Source organism: Ursus americanus, chromosome 3, assembly GCF_024610735.1.
Source record: "Ursus americanus isolate L20-20 chromosome 3, mUrsAme1.1.p, whole genome shotgun sequence".
Lineage (NCBI taxonomy): Eukaryota > Metazoa > Chordata > Mammalia > Carnivora > Ursidae > Ursus > Ursus americanus.
In genome coordinates, this window is record NC_142129.1 from 86,405,462 (window position 1) to 86,431,903 (window position 26,442).

The following is a 26,442-nucleotide window of genomic DNA, read 5'->3' on the forward strand; positions in this document are numbered from 1 at the left end:
ACAGTTGAAAGCATTTCTGTCCAAAATGGTTTAAGTAAAGTGAGTTTGGGCATTGAAGTGGATAAACTATTTGGAAGATTTACTTTTGTGGAATGCCTTCTTCTCTGAAGACAGAGGACAAATGAAGTGTTACTATGTTTGATGTGAGAAAATTACTCTTTCTTTTAAATACACTGGAATTTTTTTGTGTTGAAAAGCACAAGATAAACGTTTCCAGCAGATCATTTCTGATGTTTATGTAATACAATTGAGTAACTTATTTAATAAAATTACCTCATTTCCATCTGTGATGTATTATTAAAGGTGTTTAAAGGTTAAGTTTTATTTTTAACTTGTCATCAGTTACTGGTACAACTTATTCTCATTATATAGTGACCAGGCGTAAGAGGAAAAAGACCGGGATTAAGAAAATGTGCTCTATTGGGATAGCGTCTCCTTTATCCTCCTGAACTTTTTGTAATCTGAAGACAATTATTTTAAATGTTGCAAACAAAGAGTGGATTGTAATGACTTTTGTGGCATGAGGAATCATGTTTATGTCAGCAAGGCATCAGATGATACCCAAAGTAGAGCCATCGAGCGTGACGGTGTTGTAGTGTAGGGGTTCTGTGAGCAGTGGCGGAAGTAAGAGAGGAGCAATAAGAGAGAATCCATAGTGTGATATCTTGTCTTCATGGTTAAAATTCTTTCCGCAGACATGTAGGTAGGAGTCTTAGAATAGATCATCTCCCTTTCTGCCTCAAACTGTATGACATCAGACATTTATATCTGGGCAAGTTGCATTAGTGTGTGTTGTACAGTAAACTTATCATTAGTCGATGGGTCAGGGGCTCTATCGTGTAGGTTAGCTCTGAAGCATCATTATTTTAGTATCTCCATCACCACTGAATGTGTGTCCAGTGTATCTCAGTAAGACTTGGCTGGAAATGTAGAGAAGATGGAATGCCAGCGAAGAAACCCACAGTAAGTCAGATGTTGTGTTTATTTCTAGAATGACAGGCATAGGAAATGTCAGTGAAAACAACAGGAAACAATTTGATTTAAAGAAAAATAAACAAGGTGATATCAAGTTCAGGAGTTGAGTTACACCTAGCAATAAGCCTTGAAAGGAGTAGAATTGTTACCCTAGGAATATAACACACTGGAATTCATTATGAGAATGAATCTTGACATTGATTATTTTATGTGCATCTTTGGTCTTTGGGGCAACGGAAAGAAACTTATTTTTACTATCTTATATTTACTTACATTTACTACCTTAGATAAAAAGAACAGTGGTATAGGAAGGAAAAAAAGCAATGAGACCCTATTAATCATCTGCCTGTCTATAATTTATTTGACTTTTTTTTTTTAAAGATTTTATTTATTTATTTGACAGAGAGACAGCCAGTGAGAGAGGGAACACAAGCAGGGGGAGTGGGAGAGGAAGAAGCAGGCTCCCAGCCGAGGAGTCTGATATGGGGCTTGATCCCAGAACGCCGGGATCACGCCCTGAGCCAAAGGCAGACGCTTAATGACTGAGCCATGCAAGCGGCCCTTGACTTTCTTATTTTTTGTAAAATTTTATCTAAAACTTTTCTGGCAAAGAAGAATATAGAAACAGTCTTAAACCATCTTGAGGAGGAAATCCTGTAGTTTTCTTTGTTAACTTAGTGGCTAAAAGTAATTTAATTTAGTAGTAGAGATATATATCAATTTATTTTAAAGTATCATTTCCTGAAACTAATAAATTATGTCTACTTATAATGTAGAAATTCATATTTGATAGTTAACAATATTTCTTAGCATATCTTTTTCTGATGGAATTTTATTTCAGAAATAATTTTTTCTTTTCAGAAATGAACTGTAAAACTTACGTAAGACCTATAACTTAGGGGGAAAAAAATAAGCCAGGTAAAATCAACCAGAAGTTTATGTGATGCAAGAGTTCCTTTCTTATTCATTTATTTTTTAAATAATAATTATAACAATAAATGCTGTATAATATACAATAATATACTATGTGTAATGCTGGGTATTTAGTCACTGTTGATAGAATGAAACTGGAAAAGAATATGTTACAATATATTTCTAAACTTCTGCCTGAGTTTTCTAAATCTTCGAGGTTTTGGCTTTTGCTATTCCGACTGCATCTTGCAAAAATAAATAATTCAACTGGAGTAATTAAAACAAAACTTTTCTCCCTTTTATGCCTTTTTCTCTTATTATAGTTCAGGAGGATGAGGGGATGTTTACATTAAGAAAGTGTTTAACAAAGACATTATTTAGGATCATTTTTGCACCTCTACCACACTGTTTCGGCTAAGCTCTTTTCATGTGTTTTCAGTGCCTGACCACAAACCTGTCAGGTTTTTTTTTTTTTCTATAAGTAGAAGTGTCACTTAGCATTTTCAAACAAATTTCCCAGAATCTTAAGAGTCTATAGAGGTTTCAGGGCTTCCTAAGCTCATTTTCCACTAGGTGTGGTAATGAAAAGCATACAGTAGGGGATGATTAATGGCAACAAATACAGGTGGGCGTTAGATTGGTTAAGTTCTACAAAATATGATTGAAACTGTCAGGTGTCTTCTGAAATGTAGATGACATATATCTTTGGTATCCTTCTGACAGCACCCCATAATCTTAATTTTATCATTTATTTATTTTTATTGTTTATTGAGCTGTAGTTGACATATCACGTTGTGTGTGTTTCAGGTGTACAGTGTGTTGATGTCATATATTTATATAATACAGTACGATTACCCACAGCCTTATTTTTACACAGTACCCCGTAATCCTTTTTTGAATAAAAGTAATACTATTTTTTTTTAAGATTATTTATTCATTCGACAGAGAGAGAGACAGCCAGCGAGAGAGGGAACACAAGCAGGGGGAGTGGGAGAGGAAGAAGCAGGCTCCCAGCGGAGGAGCCTGATGTGGGGCTCGGTCCCAGAACGCCGGGATCACGCCCTAAGCTAAAGGCAGACACTTAACGACTGCGCCACCCAGGTGCCCAAAGAAATACTACTTTTGTTCTTTTTTAAACCCATTTCTATTCTTAGTAATCACTTATCAGTATGTCTTTATTAAATACACAGAAGTCACACATAATCTATTTTCTAATCACATAAACTAGTATGTGGTTATAAATAACATACATAAAATTAACACAAAATCCACATAATCTCTTAGAATTTTGATGGAATTAGAATTAACACTGACAGTTTGGAGTATTTTAGAAGGTTATTCTTCTTGGTGGAACAATGGAAATATACCATTTATTCTTATAATTATTATTAAAAAACAATGGTAGTGGTAGACATAGTCGTTCGATAAATCGTTGAAGAGTAAAACTTTATGCGGACAACAGCCCTGTTCTTTGTTCGTCTAGTGTATTATATGGGAAAGACTCTAGAGTGTGGGGTTTCACAGACTTGAGTTCAATCTACCCGTTTACTGTGCGAGTTTGCACGTAAGTTATTTACCACATTGAGTCTTACTTTCTTATTTTCACTTTCTTTCAGTTTGGGATCATAAGAACTGTAGTCACGCTTGTTGTAACGGTTAAGCTAGATGGTTTTTATAAAGCGCAGTGGCTAGGCTCTCAGAAATGTTAGTGGTCAACCATCTTCTGAACATAGTTTAAAACAAAACAAAACAATAAAACCCTCAGTGCTGTGCCTTAGCCTGTCATAAATAAGCCTTAGAGAGTCGTAACACTCTTTGATATCATCCTTTAATATGGGGCATCTCCTTTTACTGTTTGCACGTTATGGTTTTTAGAAAGATTATAATGGTTTTCCTCTGTGGTTTTGTCTCTGAATTGGAGGGGAAAAAAAAAGAAAGAAAAAGAAATTTCTTGTCACTCTTGAGACAGTGCCTTGCAGTATGAGGTCAGACTGCTCTCTGATTTTGTTTTAACCCCAGGATTTTATTTTGAAAAAAGTCAAGCTTATAGAACAGTTTGAAGAATTGTTCAATGATCACTTTTCTCTGGATTTCCCAGGTGTTCTTCTTTTGCCCCGTTCGTAGGCCCTTCTCCTTCCTTCCGTACGTACACTCATACCCACACTATGTTTTTGTATTCTTTTTACGGAATCTTTCAGGAATTCTGAATACTTCGTGTGTGTCTCCTAAGAACAAGGTCATTCTTCTGCATAATATTACACTCAAGGAATTTAACCTTGATACAGTGCTGTTATCTATAGAGTCCAGTGTCCTTCATTGTCTTGGTATAGCCGCTGTTCCTCTCTTTATCTGAGCTGACTCAAGGATTTTATATTGCATTTAATTTTCATGGCTCCATTTTTCTGATCTTTCATAAACTGACTCCCGAAAATTTTCGAAGTCTGCTTTTCTTGAAGTTCTGAAGGTTCTCCCTCCCAATGCTACAGTTCCCTGTATCACCAGTTGCATGGGCACATCCACTGTCTGGTCACCGTGCCCCACTGGTGTCGGCAAAGCCTTTGCATCGAGCATTGCTTTATTTAGTACTGCTTTCCCGGACTGCTGTTGAGTGTTACTTGCTCTAATGCGTAATTATTTCTTATAATAGAAGTGAAAATGGAACTCCAAATTATGAATTTGGTAATTTTCTTTTCTCATGTAGATAATTAGCCACACTTCAGTTTTTAGCCATAATGTGAGCATTGAATTTTATAGTATATTTTTAACAGAGCTAAAATTTTGATAATTTTCCCTACACTGGCATTTGGAGTAATTCAGAGGTGAAATTAAGTCTTTAAATTTCACACACCCACTATGTAAAATGATATATAAAAAACTCAGTAAAATCACCAAAAACAGAAAATGATTAGTCCCCAAGATAGTAGTGAAATAACAGAAGTTCAGATCTTTTATTGACTCCAATTCAGGGAACATATGCTTCCTTGATTCAGGGAACATATGCTTCCTTTTGTTTTGTCGTGGAAATATTTTGTAGCCTTGGTGTTCATTGTTTTTTCTTTAAAGTGATTTGATGAGAGCTTTTAACCCTCCTATTTTTTTTTCAAGAGGTCATTCTCACGTTGTCAGACTAATTTGCTGGAGTGAATATATTTACATTTATATTTTATTTTTGAAATGAACTTCATTTTGAAAGCTCGCTTCAAGCTTGGTAATTACCAACACTAGATAATGCATATGGGGAAAATATTCCTTTAATTAACTTCCTAATTCATTCTGCAGACATTTAGTGCACCCCTACTATGCGCCAGATACAGTGCAAGGGATGCACGGAGGGTAAGATAGGGCCTTTAGGAAGTTCAGTGTAGCAGGAAAGCTGGCTGTGACTGACTCCGTGTGGTGGATACTGTAATACCCACAAAGGGAAAAGGAGAAAACTTACAGTTCTTGCAGGGCATGGCTCACAGAAAGGGTGCCGGTCATTACGGCTTATAATGTGGGTTTCGACAGGAAAACAAGGCAAGTAATTTGTGCCTTATCACTAAGCTAGCTGTATTTATCATGAAGTCCTTGCTCCCCGGGTGCTGCTTGCACCTTGCCTCAGCCCGGAGTACCTGTGACATGGGTGCCCATGGCCATGGACAGCAGGGGCTTAAAGCCAGGATTTACTTCTGCCCTTTACTTACCATTCCTTCAAAACTTTAACATCTTTCTTATCGGAGGAAGCAGAATAGGCTCTGGGTTCAGAGAGACCTAGGTTGGAATACCAGCCCTGCTACTCACAAGTGTGGGAGGGGCCAGGGAGCTTAGTCACCTTGCTAAGGCTCGAATTTCTCCAGGTATACAATGGGGATAATACATATCTCACAAGATTGTTGTAGTGATCAGACAGCAGATAATCCATGAAAAAGGCAAAAGAGTATTCTCTCCAGTTTGGTTTCACGGTGTGAGCCTGTCGTCCAGTTTGTCTCCTGCATACACAGGGTCGCCAGGAGCCTGGACTGGATGGAGAGGTGGGTCAGAAGTAGCTGCAGAGCTTGACGTGGGGAATTCATTAGAAAGATGACAGCCAGGGGGAGGCCGAAATCAGGAGGTAGAGACGGTTTAGCTGAGGCAGCAGGATGAGCCCAGAGGGGCTGACACTGGGCAAGGGGAGCAGGAAGAGAGTGTGGAGAGTGGACCTGGAGAGCTTGTCTGAGATGCCAGAGTGCAGCCCGCAACTTCTTCCTCCGGTGGGCTGGAAGCGGTTCCAGGCCCCTTGATGCACCTGTTACCTCTCTGTGCCCAGACTAATCCTCCGCTGTGGTTCTCTGCAAATAAACCCGAGTGAGCAGAAGGAGTGCTGCTCCTGTCTCGTCCAGCCCTCTTCCCTCCCCTCCTTCATACTGGGCAGTACTGATTTCCTGGCATTTGTCAAGCGTGGCGTGTTCTTGCACGCCTTAGCACGCTGTGGGAAAGAGAGCCCAGTGCAGCCCGTGGGCAGTCTTGAGTCTCTGGTTCTTCTTTGTTAGGCCCAGGAATGCTGACAGGCTCTTGAAAGGCCAGTGAGAAATTCAATTATCTCTTGAACTTAATTGCATTTTCTTCAAGTTGTCTTTGAGCCCTCCAGGGAAGGGGAAAGGAAGGCGGTAGTAAAAACATGATCAGTAGTTCAGGGCAGGGTGGGGCGCAGGGCAGGCTGTCTCCTGCTCCCAGGGTGGTGTCCTCAGACCTTCACGCCTGCAGTGGTGGAGGGACTTGGCTGAGGGCTTGGGAAGCCCCTGTAGCCCACTGGGGCCCTTGTGTGTCCTGGTTACTGGACACTGCCCTGTAGAGTGGATATGAGAGGATAGAAGGCGCACCCATTCTCTGATTATGATCAGAGTTCACGTCTCTGTTCCACAAATTCTCTGTGTGAAGGATCAGCCTCCCTGCCCCGAAATCCACTGCAGACCAGTACTTTCATGCAATAGGATAATATGGCCGCTGCAGTACCAGCTTGCTGCCATAGCCCCTAATCACCCTCACTCTCTGCTTCTCTCACTGGGGACTGCTGTGCATTAAGGGGCCATGACTTCGGTGTGCTCTGTAGGAGATCGAAATGATCTCCCAAAGGAAAATTACACATTCATCCCCAAATAACCGATTATTAAACCAAAACCAAAAACCTTATTTTACTACTTTGGCATTTTATTAGAACGGATGGCAGTGTGAACGGTGCCCCCTGGACAGTGGTGGGAGATACATGTTGCCTGTGCCCGGCACCTGCCCGTTCACATTGGGAGCACTCCAGAGGCTTCGCTTCTCTGGCCTTCCTGCAGTTCGCCCCCCCAACCGTGTCCCCTGCCCTCAGCATCCTTTCTTTCCCTCTGGATGCCACCTGTCTGTAGAGCAGGTACTCAGGCTGCTGGTACTGTTTGCAGATCATTTAATACGGTGGCTGTTTGTTCCTACATCTCGTTCCCTCTCCTAAGCTGTGAGCATTGTAATTAATGAATTGAGGGGAAAGAAAAAGCAGGACGCAAAGTAAGAAAGTGGGAGTCCTAGCGGAATGGGGAGATTTGGCCAGACGTGCACAGTGGGGTTTAAGATTCCTGAGGGAAGGACCAGCAGGTGTGTGGTTATGGGTGAGGCTGAGGCTAAGAAGACTTGAGGATGGGCTTGGACCCCGAAGTTGTCTGTGATGATGGCAGAACTGGAATGTGAAGAGCACAGAGACAGACACCTGTCAGGAGGGGCACCTGAACCTGTGAATCTCAGAGACACCCCTGCATTGGCACGGGGGTACCAGGTAGGGGTGTGGATGCCCGTGTGGGGAGCCAGGAGAATCCCTCACTGTCTTTTGGGTCCTGCTGGGTGCAGGGAGTGGGGCCTTCTAAGAGAGGTGGTGTTCCCAGAGAAGAACCAGGTTTCAGCTAAGATGAGGATATGTTGGGAGTGCTTTGTAAAAACACTTGAGGGTGTGGGCGAAGTGTTGGGAAGGAAGGTGGGAAGGGATGGGAGGAACCCGTAGGTCAGAAGTTCAATTGAGCAGTTACCGTTGCCAGGCACCGTACAGGGACCATTGCATTGGGAATGGCAGCAGCAGATGCTCCCTGACCTTGAGATACTGCAGTCCAGTGGGGAAGCCTGAAGGAATGTGGACATGAACTTGGGGAGAAGGTGGTTGTCCGGAGTCTTGCATCTTGTGGATGACCGAGGTGACAGAGCAAAGCGGGCGTGGTTGGATCAAGGGTCTCCACGTTATAATGTATTCCCTAGGGATGCTTGCTTAAACTTTCTTTAAAGCTAATTCTGTTAGATTTCCAATGAGAGCACTTTATCTGATATTACCTGGAGTACAATGGACAGTGTGGTGTAGAAGTGAAGAGCTTGGTTTTGAGGTCGTTCTGTCATTTCTTGATCAAATACTCAACGAGGCCCTATGATGGGTTTGGCGTGGAGGCAGACAGACATTGTTTAGGACCTTGGACTGTACCACTTAGGAGCTGTGTGACCTCGGGCAACTTAGCTCACTGTCTTCTCTAGAATTGGGTTGTTGTAATTCATGAGTGAATGCAGGCAAAGCTCTTTTTTTTTTTTTTTTTTTTTTAAGCGCAATGGCTGGCACAGAGCGAGTGCTAAATAAACTTTTATATATCCTTAGGCTCAATTTGTTAAATTTTACACTAGCAAAAATACCATAATATTAGTATCTCTGCTATTTTCTCCTATAATTTTTTTTTTAAGATTTTATTTACTTATTTGACAGAGAGAGAGACAGCCAGAGAGAGAGGGAACACAAGCAGGGGGAGTGGGAGAGGAAGAAGCAGGCTCCCAGCAGAGGAGCCTGATGTGGGGCTCGATCCCAGAACACCGGGATCACGCCCTGAGCCGAAGGCAGCACTTAACGACTGAGCCACCCAGGCGCCCCAATTTTCTCCTATAGTTTACCCCACTTTATTTTAATTGGACGGAGTACACAATTCTGTGTCTCTCCTACAGCTAATTCTTCTACCCCAAACTTGGATTGACATAACATTGTATCAGCATTTATGGGAGATGGGAAAGAGTTCTCTCAGATGTAACATCCTTTAGCTTTTTAGATAAAAATCAGAACAACTTTCGTCTCCCCTAGATTATAAGCTGTATTCTTAGAGTATTATTTTGAAAATAGATTGATCTGCCTTTTAAAATTTAACCTTTAATTTTAATCAGGTGTGTGTATAAATGCAGGCTCCCCACCCCCCATCAGATTGGACCAGCTGCTTCTAGATGCTGATTGCTAGAAGTGTTCCTGTTACTGGGTTCTTAGTCTCTGAGAGCCAACAGTGTATTTTATACTAGCTAATCATTTGGTCATGTTTTCTGATACTTAAAAAATTAATGACACAACTGAAAACCAAAAAGTAAATCTGGATCTTCTCTTTCTTTTACTGTCTTCAGCCTTGGGTTACTAAAATTGGAGAACGTTGATTTTGTAGTTTTACTAAGGCAATATAATTAAGCTGCTAAAAAATTTAAATATAGATTAATGGTATATTGTTTTCAGAATGGTAGAAAAAAGGAGCCTTTCATTTGAAAGACCAAATACTTTAAATAATTGTGTTGTTAGACCTGTTTCAAGGAATTATGAATATTATCTTTATTGACCTCCATCAGAAAAGGTAGACCTCACCCTCTCCTTAAGTATTTAAAAAAAATTATAAGTTGTAGCTCCCATTTAAAAACAGATGTAGATAATTTAATATGCTCATTGCATAACATAAAGTAACAGGGTAGCAGACACATGGTATTTCAGAAAAGGTACATGGCTTTCTACTGTGAGGTCATTTTCAGAGCTGAGTTTCCACAGGTGGCTGGGTGGTATTTGCAGTAGAAACTGAAGATTTAAACTTACCATAGGTACTCCGATGGCTTTCTAAAAATAAACTGCTACTTTTGGGGCTCCTGGCTGTCTCACTTGGAGGAGCATGCAACTGTTGATCTCAGGGTGGTGAGTTCGAGCCTCACATTGGGTGTAGAGATTACTAAGAAAAACAAATTAAAAAAAAATTAAAAATAAACTGCTACTTTTACGTTACGTTTTTATTTGGCCTTTTCACTTCCTTCAGATCTTTTGGCCCTGTTAGTGTTGCTTTTCTTTCTTCAGTGCATTTACATGAGGGGGACAGTTTATTTAAGTATATTTTTTAGATTGAGAGCTGTTCTTGGAATTAGAATAATGAGAATGCTTATAAACCAGAATTATATTTTTACAGATTAAAAAATAAACATTTATGTTATATCATATTGACAATGAAATTTGAAGTTAAATGAAAGTATAATTTTTCTTTACTAAAATCATCTTTTTAGAAGGGATTCTTGATGTTAAACTAGAGAGCTGGTGGGACCAAAGTCTCCTAGATGGTTGTCCAAGCTGTAGGGGAGTCACACTGCATGTCCCAACCCTGGACGGAGTTACGCTGCATGTCCCAACCCTGGAAGGAGTCACGCTGCGTGTCCCGCCCCTAGACGGAGTCACACTGCGTGTCCCACCCCTGGACGGAGTCACACTGCCTGTCCCGCCCCTGGACGGAGTCACACTGCCTGTCCCGCCCCTGGACGGAGTCACACTGCGTGTCCCGCCCCTGGACGGAGTCACACTGCCTGTCCCGCCCCTGGATGGAGTCACACAGTGTGTCCCAATCCTGGATGGAGTCACACTGCCTGTCCCGCCCCTGGACGGAGTCACACTGCGTGTCCCACCCTGGACAGAGTCACATTGCGTGTCCCACCCCTGGACGGAGTCACACTGCCTGTCCCGCCCCTGGACGGAGTCACACTGCGTGTCCCACCCTGGACAGAGTCACATTGCGTGTCCCACCCCTGGACGGAGTCACACTGCCTGTCCCACCCCTGGATGGAGTCACACTGCGTGTCCCACCCTGGACAGAAATTCTGAGGCAGAGGTCCTTATATGTTTTCAGGGCAGCCTATGAGACCTATTTAAAGCTAAACTGAGGCATATTAAAAATTTGGAGAGTTTATTTGAGCAAAAATCTATTCAAATTGGGCAGCATTCAGTCTAGCAGATAGAAAGGAGCTCCAAGGAGCTGTACAAAAAATAGAGACTTGTAGGCAGAAGGGAGTAGAAACAACCTACAAAAGTGGGTTGGTTACTACAGGGTCACTTTCTTTCTTTGGGGGGATGGCAGGGGTTTGCCTCCTGGTGCTGACTAGGGGGTGCCTGGTTGCCTGGCGTAAGATTCCATCTCTGGGACAGCTGGAACGGTCATAAAGTCTCGGTTTGGTGACATGGGGCTTAGCATAAGTGACTCCATTTTGGGCCTTTTGTCTTGTTTTTCACAGTCCCAAATGTTTTTCATGAAGTTGTAATTCCCAGAGCTTTTTTCCCTCACTTTTGTCAAAGAATAAATTTCTCTAACAAGGGAAGTAGCTCAAAAGTGTGAATAAGGATCAGTTACTTTGGTTATGAACCTTAGGAGTCTCATTTGTAAAAGTAAATGATGATGGTGGTGTTAAAACGTACACAGAGTCAGCTGTGTGCCTGGCGCTGTTGCTCACCTTTGCTTTCTCTGGGATAATCTATCAGAATCACTACTACTGTTTTTGAAGGGATGTTTTCTTATTGTCTCCATTTTACAGGTGTGGAAACTGAGCCACAGAGAGTTTCATAGGCCCAGGCTCATGTTCTTTCAGTTTTTTAATGTTACTAATTTATTGTTTAAAATGGAATCAATTAGGGGTACCTGGGTGGCTCAGTCGTTTAAGCGTCTGACTCTGGTCTCTCTGCTTGGGTCTTGATCTCAGGGTCATAAATTCTGGCCTGCGTTGGGCTCCATGCTGGGCATGGAGCCTACTTAAAAAAGAAAAATGCAATCAACTAGTTGTTGTTGTTGTTGTTTAAGATTTTATTTATTTGAAAGAGAGAGAGAGGGAGAGAACAAGCAGGGGAGAGACAGAGGGAGAAACAGGCTTCCTGCTGAGCCAGAAGCCTGATGCGGGGGGCTCAATCCCGGGACTCTCGGATCATGACCTGAGCTGAAGGCAGATGCTTAACTGACTGAGTCACTTAGGTGCCCCTGGAATCAACTAGTTTTTAACTGATTTACTAAATGGGAGTTCTAGCTATGTTTCCCTGGTATGATTTTCATCCTGAATCTTGATACTGCATTAAATATTTTATATACTAAATTCCAACAAAGTAGAGAAAAAGCAATTGTTTAGAGTAATTTCTAGTGCTAGCTTTGTTTTTCTACACATACTCTTACAGATGAAACATATACATTATTATTGTTGTTTAATAACAACCTAAGTATTCCTATATTTTAATCAGTTCATCATTCAGATTTTCTGTGCCCAAAATTGCAAAATGGTTTGCATTCTAATGCTTTTAGCAGTCAACCTGAGTGATTCAGATTGTTTTCTCTCCCTCTCTTTCTTTCTTTCTTTCTTTCTTTCTTTCTTTCTTTCTTTCTTTCTTTCTTTCTTTCTTTCTTTCTTTCTTTCTCAGAAATGGCTTATTAGAAAATTCTCGGGGGCGCCTGGGTGGCACAGCGGTTAAGCGTCTGCCTTTGGCTCAGGGCGTGACCCCGGCGTTATGGGATCGAGCCCCACATCAGGCTCCTCTGCTGTGAGCCTGCTTCTTCCTCTCCCACTCCCCCTGCTTGTGTTCCCTCTCTCGCTGGCTGTCTCTATCTCTGTCAAATAAATAAATAAAATTTAAAAAAAAAAGAAAATTCTCACCCTGGGGTGCCTGGGTGGTTCCGTCAGTTGAGTGTCCGACTCTGGGTTTTGGCTCAGGTCAGGATTGCAGGGTTGTGAGAGTGAGCCCCCAGGTCAGGCTCCACACGAAGCGGGGAGTCTACTTGGGATTCTCTCTCTCTCTCTGCCCTCCCCCCATGCAATCACTCCCTCTCTAAAATAAATAAATTTTTTAAAAAAGAAAGAAAATTCTCACCCTGAACTGGTGGTGGCATGTAATGTGGTACTACCTACCATTTATTAAAACCAACTGCAGGAAATATACTGTTTTCAAAGTGATCCTTGTGCAAAAATGTACAATAAGCAGTTTCTGGTGTGACTTGTGCTCTGCCTCTGCCCCTTGACATCCTGATTCAGATTAATTCTGATCTAAATGTAAGTATTTTCCCCTTCCCTTTTCAAGGGGAAATCTGAAAATACTAAGTTGCCACCCAGATTAATGGATAAGTACCCAGAAATATTGTATGCCGTAATACTGTTTGTTTATATATGGAATTAACTACATTCCTAGAAGTGATTTTAGTCATGTTTGTTATTTTGCTTTGTTTCTCCCTGGAGAGAGGGGGGGAAAAGCCTTTACTATTGGGAAAAATCATTTAGTTTATACTGTAGTGACTGCCATCTATATACTTTTCAGAGGACTGCAGATCTAACAGAAGGTGAATGATGCAGGTTTCCCTAAGGAGGATGTTAGGAATGAATGAGTGATGTGTGATTGGTGTGCAGAATTGTATTATTAAATACTCTGCTTTGCGATTATGGATCCTATAAACAGTAAAAAGATCTAGATATATCTAGTTATTTCTGATCTAGTGTATCTGTGTACGTTGGAAACCAGTGAGACCAGCACTCCAAGCAGTGTGTGACCCGCGATTGGTGAGATGTGGTGATTTGGAAGGGAGAGGGTGGGCGAGGACAGAGGGGCTGGGGCAAGAGGTGCTGGTTTTTGCTCATTATCTCCATTTTAACTGGAAATCATTTCCAGCTCTCCTGTAACTATAGCAACAAGAAGTCAGGATCTTCTTTTTGCTTTTTTAACGATAAAGTTATGTTTCCCACTATATATTAAGTTCAACTACTAAAATTTTTCTAAAACAGACTCTTTGTGAATCAGTATCCATGTTTTTTATAGCTGCGATCAGTGTGTACACATACCTTTTATATCATTTAAAGATTTTTTTTTAAAGACTTATTTCTTTTAGAGAGAGAACACTCATGTGTGCACACTCAACACGCACGAGTGGTGGGGGAGGGGCAGAGAGAGAGGGAGAGAAATCCTCAAGCAGACTCCCTGCTGAGCTTGGAGCCCATGGTAGGGGCTCAGTCCCAGGACCCTGAGATCAGGACCTGAGCTGAAATCAAGAGTCAGATGCTCAACTGACTGAGCAACCCAGTGCCCCTCATTTAAAGATTTTTTTAATGATAAATGGGTACATGCTCATGGTAAAAGTCAAATAGTACAAATGAAAACTCAAAGGGCTTGTTTCTCCCGCTGTTCCCAATTCCAGCCCTGGAGATCACCACAGTTAACAGCTCCTGGAGTACTTTCCTGGATATTTTTATGCACGTGCATATTTAGTTGGAATTTAAATGATATCCAACTTTCCACATTGTCTTTTTCACCCGACGGTATATCCTGGATTACTTTTCATGTCCTTGCGTCTAGCGATGTCTCATTCTTATTTTAATGACTGAATGGTATTCCATTATATGGATGTATTAAAATTTATGTAACAAGGGTGTTTAAAAATTTCAGGTACCTGTAGTTTTGTGTAATCATGCCAGTAAGTCTGTAAGTGGGATTGCTTAGTCAACAGTATGAGCATGTGAAATTTGTACAGGTATTGTTGAATTGCCCCCTAACATGGCATACTAATTTATACTCTCATCGTATGTTTAACATAGTGTGAAACACTCAGTATTACCGAATTTTTAAATGTTTACCAATTTAATAAGTCAATTATGTCTTTAGTTGGCATTTTTTAGAATTTATGAGTGAGGCTTAGCATTTTTTCATTACTGTTGACCATGGGTATTTTTTTTTTTTAGTGAAGTGCCTGTTCAATTTTACCTTTATGATGTGTAAGTGTTTGAGCTCGGAGGTCAGATGGCTTTGTGTTCAGATTTGGTCTTTGGCACTCACTAGTTGTTTAACCTTGAAAGGGTGATTTCATTCCTTTGAACTTAAGTTCATTATCTGTAAAATTGGTGGTAAGTGTACTTAACTCATAGGGTATTGTTAAGTGATTAATGAGCTAATCAGTGTAAAATGCTTAACACATTTCCTAAAAGTATAGTAAGAATATATGTTCGCAAGCAGCATTACTAATACTACTGAGATCTTTTAAAAATTAAGAATGGTATTTGCCAAATGCCTTCATAGCATTCATATAATCATTTGGTTTTTGTCTTTTAACATAATGATATGGTATTGTGTTAATAGATTTTCTAATATTGAGCTATTCTTACATTCCTAGGATGAACTCTGCTTGGTCATAACATTAATGATTAGTCTTGTTCTTGAAATGTCATTAACATACCAACTATTATTTTAGTGCAAATCAAAACACATTTTGTAACAGAATCAAGCTCTGAATTCTAGGTATATTTCAGAGAACATTGTTGAATGTGCTTTTCTGATTTAGGTGAATAATTAGGGATCAGAGCTAGGAGTGATCTATTTAGGAATCATTGGTTGGAGCACCTGCTGATCCCAACAAGAGGTGTTTATCCTGACTTAGATGTACTTTCCAGGTCTTGGCTGACATGTCACCTCCTGGGAGAGGCATTCTCCCCTATGTAACCAGGTGTCACGTGTCTACTCACTTAAGAACCCAGTCACCTGCTAGATTCCCCATCAGGTTGATACCCCACTAGCAGAGCGTCAGCCCCTGAGAGAGTGTGTGCTGAGAAGTGCAGAGTCAGAGGGAAACTTGCTGGGCTCAAACTTTGCACTCCAGATGGGCTAGGGACTTTGGAGCACTTGTTTAACTTCTCTGGGCCTCAGTTTCCTTGTCTATAAAATGGGGATAACAGCGGTGCCTTACACAAACAGTTGATGGGAGGATTACAGGACATATTTCAAATCAGAGAATGTTAAGAAGACAGTAGGCAGCCACACCTTCCTTGGCTGGGAAGGTTTGTGAGAGGGCTAGTTGAAAATAGGGTTACAGACCGAGGAAGAACAGGGTGGGGAGTTTGGAGGGGAGCTTTTGGCAGGGATTTGTACACAGAGGCCTGGAATTTATTCTCCTTCATTGGCCAGTTTGAATGTTTATTGTGCTTCATCCTGATGTTTTTTGATAGCTTAAAACCAAATATATCCATCTACTTTTCAAGGTTTACTTCTCATGGAATTGCTATACAGGTGGCATTTATTTATTTAATCACAGCAATTCTGTGAGGGAGGTCTTAATAGACACATTTTAAAGATGACGAAAATTGCATTTAATAATGCTTAGTAATGTATAGGGGTCACACAGTTAATAAGTGGCAGGGAAAAAACGGCAGAGCTGGGATGTGCTTTGATCTGTCTGAATCATGTGCTCTTTCTCCACACTGTAAATCAGTACTTCTGTCTAATCACAGATAATAATTTATATTCCTGCCTTAACAGATGAATTAATCTCCCTAACCAGCTGGTAGAGGGCAGGGCCCCTATTTAGCGCTTCCATCATCATAAATACCAGGCACAGTTTACAAATGAAGAGTCAGTAAATAAGAGTGGTTTTCTGTGTTTTGTTAAAGCTAGAGGCATTTTGTATATGGTAAAACAAAAGTTTATTTTTAGTTTTTTAAAAGATTTTATTTATTTATTTGAGAGAGAGAGAGAGAGAGAGAGAGAGAGATTGTGAGTAGGGAGAGAGGGCAGAGGGAAAAGCAGACTCCCTGCTGAGCAGAGAGCCCAGTGCAGGACTCGATCCCAGGAGCCCGGGGTCACGACCTGAGCTGAAGGCAGACGCTTAACCAACTGAGCCACCCAGGCGCCCAAAACAAAAGTTTAATGGTTCAGAAGTGAGTTTTTTGCAGGGTGCATGTATCACTTTTATAAAAACGCTAAAACGGTTTTAAAAAAAATACCAGCCAGGGGTTCTGAAATCCATGGAGCATAAAACGACGTTGAAGACCCAGGGCCAGCTTTGTTCTGCCACGACAGCAAAATTTGGTGGGAGAGAATGATTTCAGTTTTGCAGAATACCTTCATCATTTATAATCTCTGGGTAATATCCCAGATCAGCGAGGATGGATACTCCTGTCAGAGCCACACATGGGCCCTGACCTAGGTGTCACCTACTTTTGGTAGAATTTCGTTCAGTTTGAACTTGTTATCTTGTAAATACCACTTTCTTATCAACAACTGCCCTGTGGTTTTATTCTTACTTTTGGCAGTTGGTTGCACCTTTGTTATCTTGTTTTCCTTGTCCCGATCTTTTTAAACCAGGGTTCATTTCTGATGTTTCCTTGGTTGTCAGTAACTGAAACACACATTGAAATCAATCAAGTGAAAATGGGAAGTTTATTGAAATAGTGGTGGGGGTGGGGTGCTCCAAAAATCATCAAGCTGCGGGGAGGGCAGGCCTGTAGCTGGGCGTCGGGAGGAACTGGAACCTGGCTTTCCAACACTGAAGAATCTCTCCATCTCTGTCCTCTGACTTTCTCTTGCTGTAGGCTGCTTTCTCCATGTGGTAGGGATAGGACACCACAGCTCCACACTTTACAGTAATGGCCACCAGACAGAGGCTGACCTGGTATTCTCTGTGATTCAAGCCCCCCAAAATCCCAGGAAAGGGTTCTGATTAATTAGCCCACCCATCTCGGATTGATCTGGAAGCTGTCTCATTTGCCCCTCCGGGGTCCGCTAGGACAGAGGGCTCGGAAACCCTGACCTCACCAGGGACAGATTTCAGCTGACCCATTTTGGATTATCAGAATCATGTCTGCTAGCAGATTATTAGGTTGGATTGGCTGCCCTGAGGAAGCCTTCTATCTTTCTGTGTCCAGGGAAGGTTCTCCATTGGCCCACTGAGCTTCCTCTCCAGCCTCAGGGGACATCTGCAGCGGACTCCCCCCATTTACAAGTCAGAGTCGACGCCTTGAGCTCTCTGTGAGGGAAGCTCAAGTTACTTGTTTCACCACCTGCTTATAAGGCTGCAGGTGACCCATTTGGATATGTCTTTTTTTCTGTTGAGAAACATTACCGTTGTATGAGAGCATAATACTTTACACCTAGCATGGCAGTAAATAACAACCCAGACAAATGTCACTTCTTTTTAAAAGAATGAAACTATTATCTTGCATATCAGTTCATCTAGCTACTAAAGGAAAAAAGCCCCAAAGAAGAAACCATACTTTACATTTATACCACCAATTTTTCAAAGAGATAAAGTGGGAGGCTAAAGGTCACTGTAATTTTCTTCTTACAAACTGTTTTTTGATGTTCTTTTCTTCAGAACAGTAGAACAGCCAACCACCTGGTTCCCTCTTATTATGCAAAATTACTGCATTTTAAAATCAGATTGGGTTTTTTCCCCTAGACTTGCAAGGGCTTGTAATTTGTGAGGGCACAGCTTTTTTTGGTACGTAAATGTTTGTTTTTGAAATGTTTACACTCTGGTAACTACAGAAGAGATTGGCTTCATAGCTGGTTGGTTATGCTGTCTCTTCGCTTAAATTAAGAAGCATTTAGCATTCACTATTTGCAAGACCGTGTTCTCTGCACACTCTGAGATTGCTAGAGGTAAAATTTAGCTTTGTGTCCAAGCCCCCTGGAGGAGCTGACCAGGTAGCCATGAACTTGAGCCCATTGATGTGGGGTTGGGAGCCAGACACTTAAGAAAGAATGCTTGAGACCTTTTCCATGCAAACAGGTGCTTTTTTTATACCATGGAAACAGGTTCCCATGGGCAGAAAGAGCTGCCCTTTTGCTGCGTGAAGCTGGGGCTTATATGCTTGGTGCTCACATCGGAGAGGGGGGACATACAGGGAGTATTAGATTATAAATGTTTCTTTCAATTTCTACTCGTAAAACTACTTTGGCACGATTTCTCTGGTGCTTACCATTCAGCTCCATGTTAACTATCGGTGAGCTGTACAGGCAGTCATAAAGACCCATAAAGAATGTAGCAACCCGTACGTATTTGATCCTTATCAGAACTGTGCAGACTATAGGTCAGCCTTCCGGGCTAACGGTGAACATTTTTCTGCATCTGCCCTTCATCAGTATGAGCTAGTTGGAGGACAAGCACAGCAGAGTCGGGTCATGGTGAATTCCACTCTGATTTCACTCTACACATTCTGCAGAGAGCATGAGCTCAAAGCAACAGCTAGACATTCCACTGGGAGTTCGTGGCCTCAGCAGGTGAGGGGGAGACGTAAATCTGCCCTCCCACTGGCTTGCTCAGTTCCTGCATGCCTCTTGGAGTATGAGCATTTCTGGGGTATAAAGGTATCAATTTTTCATACAGTGTAGCTTCTAAATGTAAGCCAGCAATAACTTCTAGTGCTCAGCAGAAGAAAAAGCTGTCAGTTTTAATGCTGGAGGGAAAACCCACTGTTGTGGATTTACTGTGGGACCATATGATCATCTTCAGCAATGGCTGCCTGTGGGATTTTCAGCAATGACATTGACTTTCGGAGATGTTTCCCTCTTATATTTAGAATTTAGCCCCCACATAATGTGTGATTCTGCTGAAAAAAGGACACAAATAAGGTGCATTCCATTTTCCTACGTAGAAGGGAGTATTTAGTCCTAACTTGTATGCTTAGGGAAAGTGACAGGGAAGAGGTGGCATTTGTGTGGAGTTTTGAGGGGAAAGTAGGCTTTTGATAGGTGGGAATGGAAGAAATGAATTTTTAGTTGAGCAAACCATGTGAAAAAAGTAATAGTGAATATTCTAATAAGGTTAGCAATTTATGGGTTTTGATAAGAGTTTGGGCTTTATTCTGTATGTTGTGGGAAGCATTATACATTTTGGGCCCGAGATACATCATGCTGAGGAGTGGTCAGGTTGGGATCTGGAAGTTTCAGAATGGGTCCATATTATCCTCCTCACCTTTCTTTCTTTCTTTCTTTCTTTCTTTCTTTCTTTCTTTCTTTCTTTCTTTCTTTCTTTCTTTCTTTGTTTCTTTTCTTTTCTTTTCTTTTCTTTTCTTTTCAGATTTTATTTATTTATTTGACAGAGTTAGAGACAGCCAGTGAGAGAGGGAACACAAGCAGGGGGAGTGGGAGAGGAAGAAGCAGACTCCTAGCGGAGGAGCCTGATGTGGGGCTCAATCCCATAACGCCGGGATCACGCCCTGAGCCGAAGGCAGACGCTTAACTGCTGTGCCACCCAGGTGCCCCCCTCCTCACCTCTTTCACCTTGATCATTACTCAGGAACAAACTGAGAAGAGGTGGTGTCTTCCTGGGGATAGCCACATGTAATCATCAGACTGCCTTACCAAGGTGCATGAACTAGGAGGAACTGAGGGAGGGAGGTAGACCATCAGCCCATAGTGCTGTTACCGACATATGCGTTGTATACGTTATAAACCCAGCAGTGCCGTGTCGTAAATATTACTTTATGAAATCTTGTCTTTTAAAGTAAAAAATAAAAAAAAAACAGCAAAAGTACGTTTATACAGTCGTGCATATTTACTCACGTTTGCCTTTTCCAATGCTCTTCATTTCTTCCTGCCAATTTGAGTTAGCATCTGATGTCATGTCCTTTTAACCCGAAGGACTTCCTTTAGTATTTCTTGTAGGGCACATCTGCTAGCAACACATTTTCTCAGTCTTTGCTTAACTGAGAATGAATTCATGTCATCTTCCTTTTTAAAGGATAGTTTGGATGGGTATAGAATTCTTTGTGAAACAATTTCTTTCCTCGGTTTGAATATGGCACCACTGCCTTCTGAACTTTATTGTTTCTGGTGAGAAATTAACTATTAAATATTTTATTGTTTCCTTGTATATAATTTTTTTGGTAGTTTTGAAGATTTTCTTTGTTTTTGATGTTTAAACAGTTTACTAAAATGTGTCTAGGTGTGGATTTTTGTGTGTGTGTTTGTTCTAGACTAAGTTTCATTGAGATTCTTGGACTGTTAATGTTTTTCATAAAATTTGGGAGTTGGGGGGCCATTATTTCTTCCTCTTTTTTTCTGACCCTCCTCTTTTATTTTTTGGAACTGCCATTTTTTTGTAGGTTAGCATGCTTGATGTTATCCCATGGGTCTCTGAGGCTCTCTTCATTTTTATTTATTCATTTTTTGGTCTGTTCCACAGATTGAGTAGTTTCTGTTGCTGCCTTCAAGTTCCTTGATTCTTTCTCTTGTCAGATCAAACCTGGTGAGCCGATCTAGTGAATTTTCTGTCTCAGTTAGTTGGCTGTTCGACTCCAGAATTCCATTTGGTTCTTTTTCATAATGTATCCCTCTTTATTGAGGTAAAGGTATTTGTTGAGTCATTGTCATCATAATTTAATTCTTTAAACCTGGTTTCTTTTATTTATTTAAAAAAAATTTTTTTTTAATTTTACTTATTTATTTATTTGACAGAGAGACAGCCAGTGAGAGAGAGAACACAAGCAGGGGGAGTGGGAGAGGAAGAAGCAGGCTCCCAGAGGAGCAGGGAGCCTGATGCGGGGCTCCATCCCAGGACCCTGGGATCACGCCCTGAGCCAAAGGCAGACACTTAACGACTGAGCCACCTAGGCGCCCCTAAACCTGCTTTCTTTTAGTTCTTTGAATAGTAGCTGCTTTGGGGTCTTTGTCTGCTAAGCCCAACAGCTGGGTCCACTCAGAGACAGTATCCATTAGTCAAGAGATACTGATTTTTTCCTGAATATGGATCACACTTTCTTATTTCTTTGCTATTCTTTCCCACTCTTAAAAGTTTGCTAAGAACTGGCATTTTAGATCCTATTTTGTAGAAATTCTGAATTTTGATTTCTTCTGTCTCAGGTTTGTTGCTGTTCTTTGCTCAGTAACTTTCCTACGATAAATGCATGAACTCTGTTGCCACTGAGTATGTGGCTTTTAATGTCCCTACTTTTTTTTTAATTAAAAAAATTAACTCTGGCTTTCCAGGTTTAGCCCCTGTGTGTGCATGGCTTAGTGCTCTGTCAGTGATTGGTCAGAGTTTATACTCAAATGCCTTGAGCTGATGAATCTGTGTTTGAGTTGGAAAGCATATTCAAATTTCAGATAGTTTTAAAGGGTGCCCTGACTTCTAACTACCATTTTGGTCTTCTCTACATGTGCTGCATCTTTAAAACAGCCAGGGATATGTGGATGGCCTGGGTCCTGTCTAGTTTCTCTTATGTGCCCACACAGCCTTCCAGTCAGGCAGGACATTTGAAGAGCTTATGAATTGCCGTTTCATTTTTTGGGTTCAATTTCTGGTTAGTCTGTTGATCTGTTGCTTGCCGCAGCCAGAACCACGACCTAGGCTAGGCAAGCTACTAGTCTTCCTGTTTGTCTACCACCAAGACCACCATTACCAACCTTGCTCCCGGACATTGGTTCTTTTGTGCTCTGCCCTCGATCGGGTTAGCCTCCTGCAGCAGCAGAGCTGGTAGAGCTGCTCTGGTGACTGAGCTGGGGATGGAAGAGATCTGGGATAGCAGCTCCAAGCAAGAATGCTATGGACCCCCTGTGAAAGGATAGAAATTATATGTAGCTCTCTGTCCCTGGTTCCTGACACAGAGCTCCTAACGCCGCTTGTAATTTCCTAAGTGTTAAGAGCACTGGGAACATCTTTTGTGCTAATATTTGGTCTTTGATTCTGGCTCCTGACACAGAACTCCTAAATCCTTTGGAATTTCCTGGGTGATAGGAGTGTCTTTTGTTCTAGTGAGGTGACTCTTGGTGGGCTTCTGGGTGGTTTGAAGATGGGGGCTTGTTACCAGAATGACCAAGCCATGATCAGAAGCTTAGGACTTTTGACTCCATCCTCCATCCTCTGGGAAGAGGAGAGGGGCTGGAGATTGAGTCATGAACAATCATGACTATTTGATGAATAAAAATCGCTAAAGTACAGGGTTTGGTGAACACATCTACATGCTGGAAGGGTGGCACACTCTGCCTCAATGGGGACAGAAGCTCGTGTGCTCAGGACCCTTCCAGACCTTGCCGTATGCACCTCCTCACCTGGCTGTTAAACTGTATTCCTTATTATATTCTTTATCATGTAATAAACTGGTAAACATGTTTTCCTGAGTTCTGTGATGAAATCTAAGGAGGGAGTCATGGCAACCTGCAATCTGTAGGCAAGTCAGACAAGTGGGTCAACTTTATACATACTACTTGCACTTGGCGTCTGCAGTGGGGGTCAGTCTTGCGGGACTGAACCTTTGCCCTGTGCAATCTGATGGTAGATGGTGTCAGAACTGAATTGAATTGTACGACACCCAGCTGGTGTTGGAGAATTAGTCATTGTGGAAATAAACCCGCATTTTTGGTGTCAGATGTGTTTGGAGTGTGGTGGTAGTGTAAGTAAATGAAGAACACGCCTGTGTTTTTCCTGTGTGCTTCCACTCTTGTAACTTGAGGTTCAGTAGTTTTGTATGAATAAATGCCTCTCCATATGTTGTGTGCCTTTAACCGATCTCCAGAGTCCTGAAATGATTCTGGGTTTTTTGTGGAAGTTTTGTCGTGTTTCATCATTGCTTTTGAGGTGAGGATTTGCATACTCTTCCCTCTCCCATGCTGTACTTCTGAGGTGGTTTTTTAAGTATTCAGGGGTTAGAGGAAGTCATATCATTGTAAGACTGAGGTAGACATTAAGCCAGTGTTCTCACTGTATGTGAAAAGATTTATTAGAAAGAAAGCTTTCAGTGATAGAACAGTCGTGTTGATGAGATTATTTTTCATAACTACTTTCAAATAAGTTTTAGTCCGTTGATTCTGCCAGTTGTAGAAGCTTATGTTTTTAGGAGGTATTAAATTATAAAAGTAATTTTGACAGGGGATCAGATGCATTTAAAAGACAGACTGATTATTAGCAGGATAGATTTTCCTAGGTTTTTAAGCCCTTTTTATGTTTGAGATGTGAATGGTTGTTTTATGATCATCTCTTTAAAAAAAATCCTTTATTTCTGATTATAAATACAGTGTTTTATGTGTTGAAAATGAAGAGAACCCAGGAAAGCACAAATAGGGACATAAGAATCATCACAACCATACCACCAAGAAACAACAAACTTCGATGTCTGCCTTGCCAGATTGATGCACACTTTTTATGGGCTCAAACCATGCACCTGTCTTAAAACTTGCTCTAAAAAACAAAAACAAACTAATAAGATTTAGTGATCATTTTCTAAGTCATTAGATATTCCTGTAAAAAATAATTTTTATTTTGTTTTTTAAATGTAATTCTTAAATGGCTGTGTAGTATACCTATAGTATATATGGATATCTATCATAAATCTATTGCTTATTGTTGGAATTCAGATTTCTTCTATTTTGAACCATCATCTCTTCAGATTACTTGCAGGGCACTTGCTGAACTGGGCATGAGCATTTTTTTTCAATACTGAAATATGGTTTTGAAATTTATTTATTTATTTTTAGTTAACATACAGTGTATTAGTCACAGGGGTAGAATTTAGTGATTCATCAGTTTTATATAACACTGTGCCCATTACATCACATGCCCTCCTTAATGCCCATCACCCAGTTACCCCATCTCCCCACCTACCTCCTTTCCAGCAACCCTCACTTTGTTTCCTAGAGTTAAGACCTCCCTCTCTGGTTTTATCTTATTTTATTTTTCCTTGCCTTCCCCTATGTTGGGCATGAGCATTTTCAAGGCTTTTAACATTTTCAGACTGACTCTTCCTCTTCCATCTTCAACCCCACCCCCAGTTTAGAGTTTCACCAGCGGTATATGACAGAGCTCATTCTAAAATAGGCACCCTCTCTAAAACTGGATTTTATTTTAAAAATGAGTAATTTTGCAAATTGTAGATTTTAAATGTTTAATTGCTATTTTACCTTATTTGTATATTTCCCATCTTATTGCCTTTACATTGTTTTTCTTTTTAATTAAAAATTCATTTAAATTCATTGTCATTTGTCATCTCGCAAATCTTGACATTGTTTTTCAAGTTTCCTTTATTTATTTATTTTTTTAAAAAAGATTTTATTGGGGCGCCTGGGTGGCACAGCGGTTAAGCGTCTGCCTTCGGCTCAGGGCGTGATCCCGGCGTTATGGGATCGAGCCCCACATCAGGCTCCTCGCTATGAGCCTGCTTCTTCCTCTCCCACTCTCCCTGCTTGTGTTCCCTCTCTCGCTGGCTGTCTCTGTCAAATAAATAAATAAAATCTTTAAAAAAAAAAAAAGAAAAAAAAGAAAAAAGATTGTATTTATTAATTTCACAGAGAGAGAAAGAACACGAGCAGGAAGAGCGGGAGAGGGAGAAGCAGACTCCCTGCTGAGCAGGGAGGCTGATGTGGGACTCGATCCCAGGTCCCCGGGATCATGACCAGAGCGAAGGCAGATACTTCACTGCTGAGCCATCCAGGCGCCCTCAAGTTTCCTTTAAAAAAATAGAAATGGAATTTTTCTTTTCTTCAAGAGGAAAGTCCCATTAGGCTATTTATAAGGATTTACTTTTGACTTTAAATAATGAATAAGCTAGACTCAATTGCTTTTACTCGTAAATGTATATCACCTATTTTAAGTCTTTGGGTATTGATATGTATTGTTTTGCTGCAATTTGGTCCTGTTTTTCTAAAATAGCATTGAAATTCTTATTAGACTTCTGGTGATAACATGGAGAGGCTTGATGGAAGGATGTTCCCGTAATGCTCACAATTGGTAGTTTTACTAGTAAACCTGGAAGCTGGGAATTGACCAAACTGTTTTTCCGTAATTCTGGCTATATTTAGTCCCAACTTCATATCCTAGAACCATCTGGTCAAATGGTACTGGTTCTGAAAATTTATTAATAATGAGAAGAATCCCTAGTGTTTCTGTTCCTATCATGTTTTCATAGGTACATGTTAGGCAGCATTAGTCTCAAAAACAGTAAACAGATAAAATTATTCAGAAGCTTTAAGTAGCCCCAGCTCCTCTGCATTTGAAAGGCAAAATTGTGTTTTGATATATGTGGACATATCATTCACTATCAACTAGTATTTATATTCACATTACTTTAATGTGATGCAAGGTCCCGGACCAAAATAAAATACAAGAGTTGGGCATTTGTGCAGACTCTTGGGAAGCCGTTTGTTGACTTTTAATTAAAGCGTGAGAATTCTTTTTTGATATCTCCTTGGCTATTAATTTCTGAAAACTCACAATAGCCATCAAATATAATGCTCAGAAATCCTCATTAGACTGTTCCAGCAAAGCACAAATATAATTTCTATTATAGTGCTGTCCTCTAAAACAAATGGATCTATTTACCGTCTGCTACCCAATAGTTCTGGAGAATATCATTGAGGAATTATACTGATTAATATTAAACACATACACAGGCTTTAAAATATTAATGGTTGTCAGAATATATTTTCCTCAGAATTATTCTTCTGGCCCTTTTTATGGTATATCTTTATCTTACTCTTGGTCATTTGTAAGTTTTTATTCTTTCTCTTAAAATTCACTTGGAATCCATTATTTGGAAAATACCCGTATCTTGGGTCCTTAGATTGCATGCATTCACCATTTCCTTGCTCTTGCACATTGTTAAATGTCCTTACATCCTTAACTAATGAAAGGAGCATTAGTAGCTACAGGGGGACCACTGTTCCCCGTGAGAGGGAGTAGGGGCTCACGTGGTTCTCCTCCATTCTCTAGTCCCACAGGCTATGCATAGGGTATGAACGGTGGTATTATGTAGAATATTCAG

At 40.8% G+C, this 26,442-nt stretch overlaps 1 protein-coding gene across 2 annotated transcripts in view; it reads left to right on the forward strand.

Annotated features, from left to right (window-relative positions):
* PRKAR2B (protein kinase cAMP-dependent type II regulatory subunit beta) overlaps positions 1–26,442 on the forward strand; it is an 89,228-nt gene that overhangs the window by 24,558 nt on the left and 38,228 nt on the right. The window lies entirely within an intron of this gene.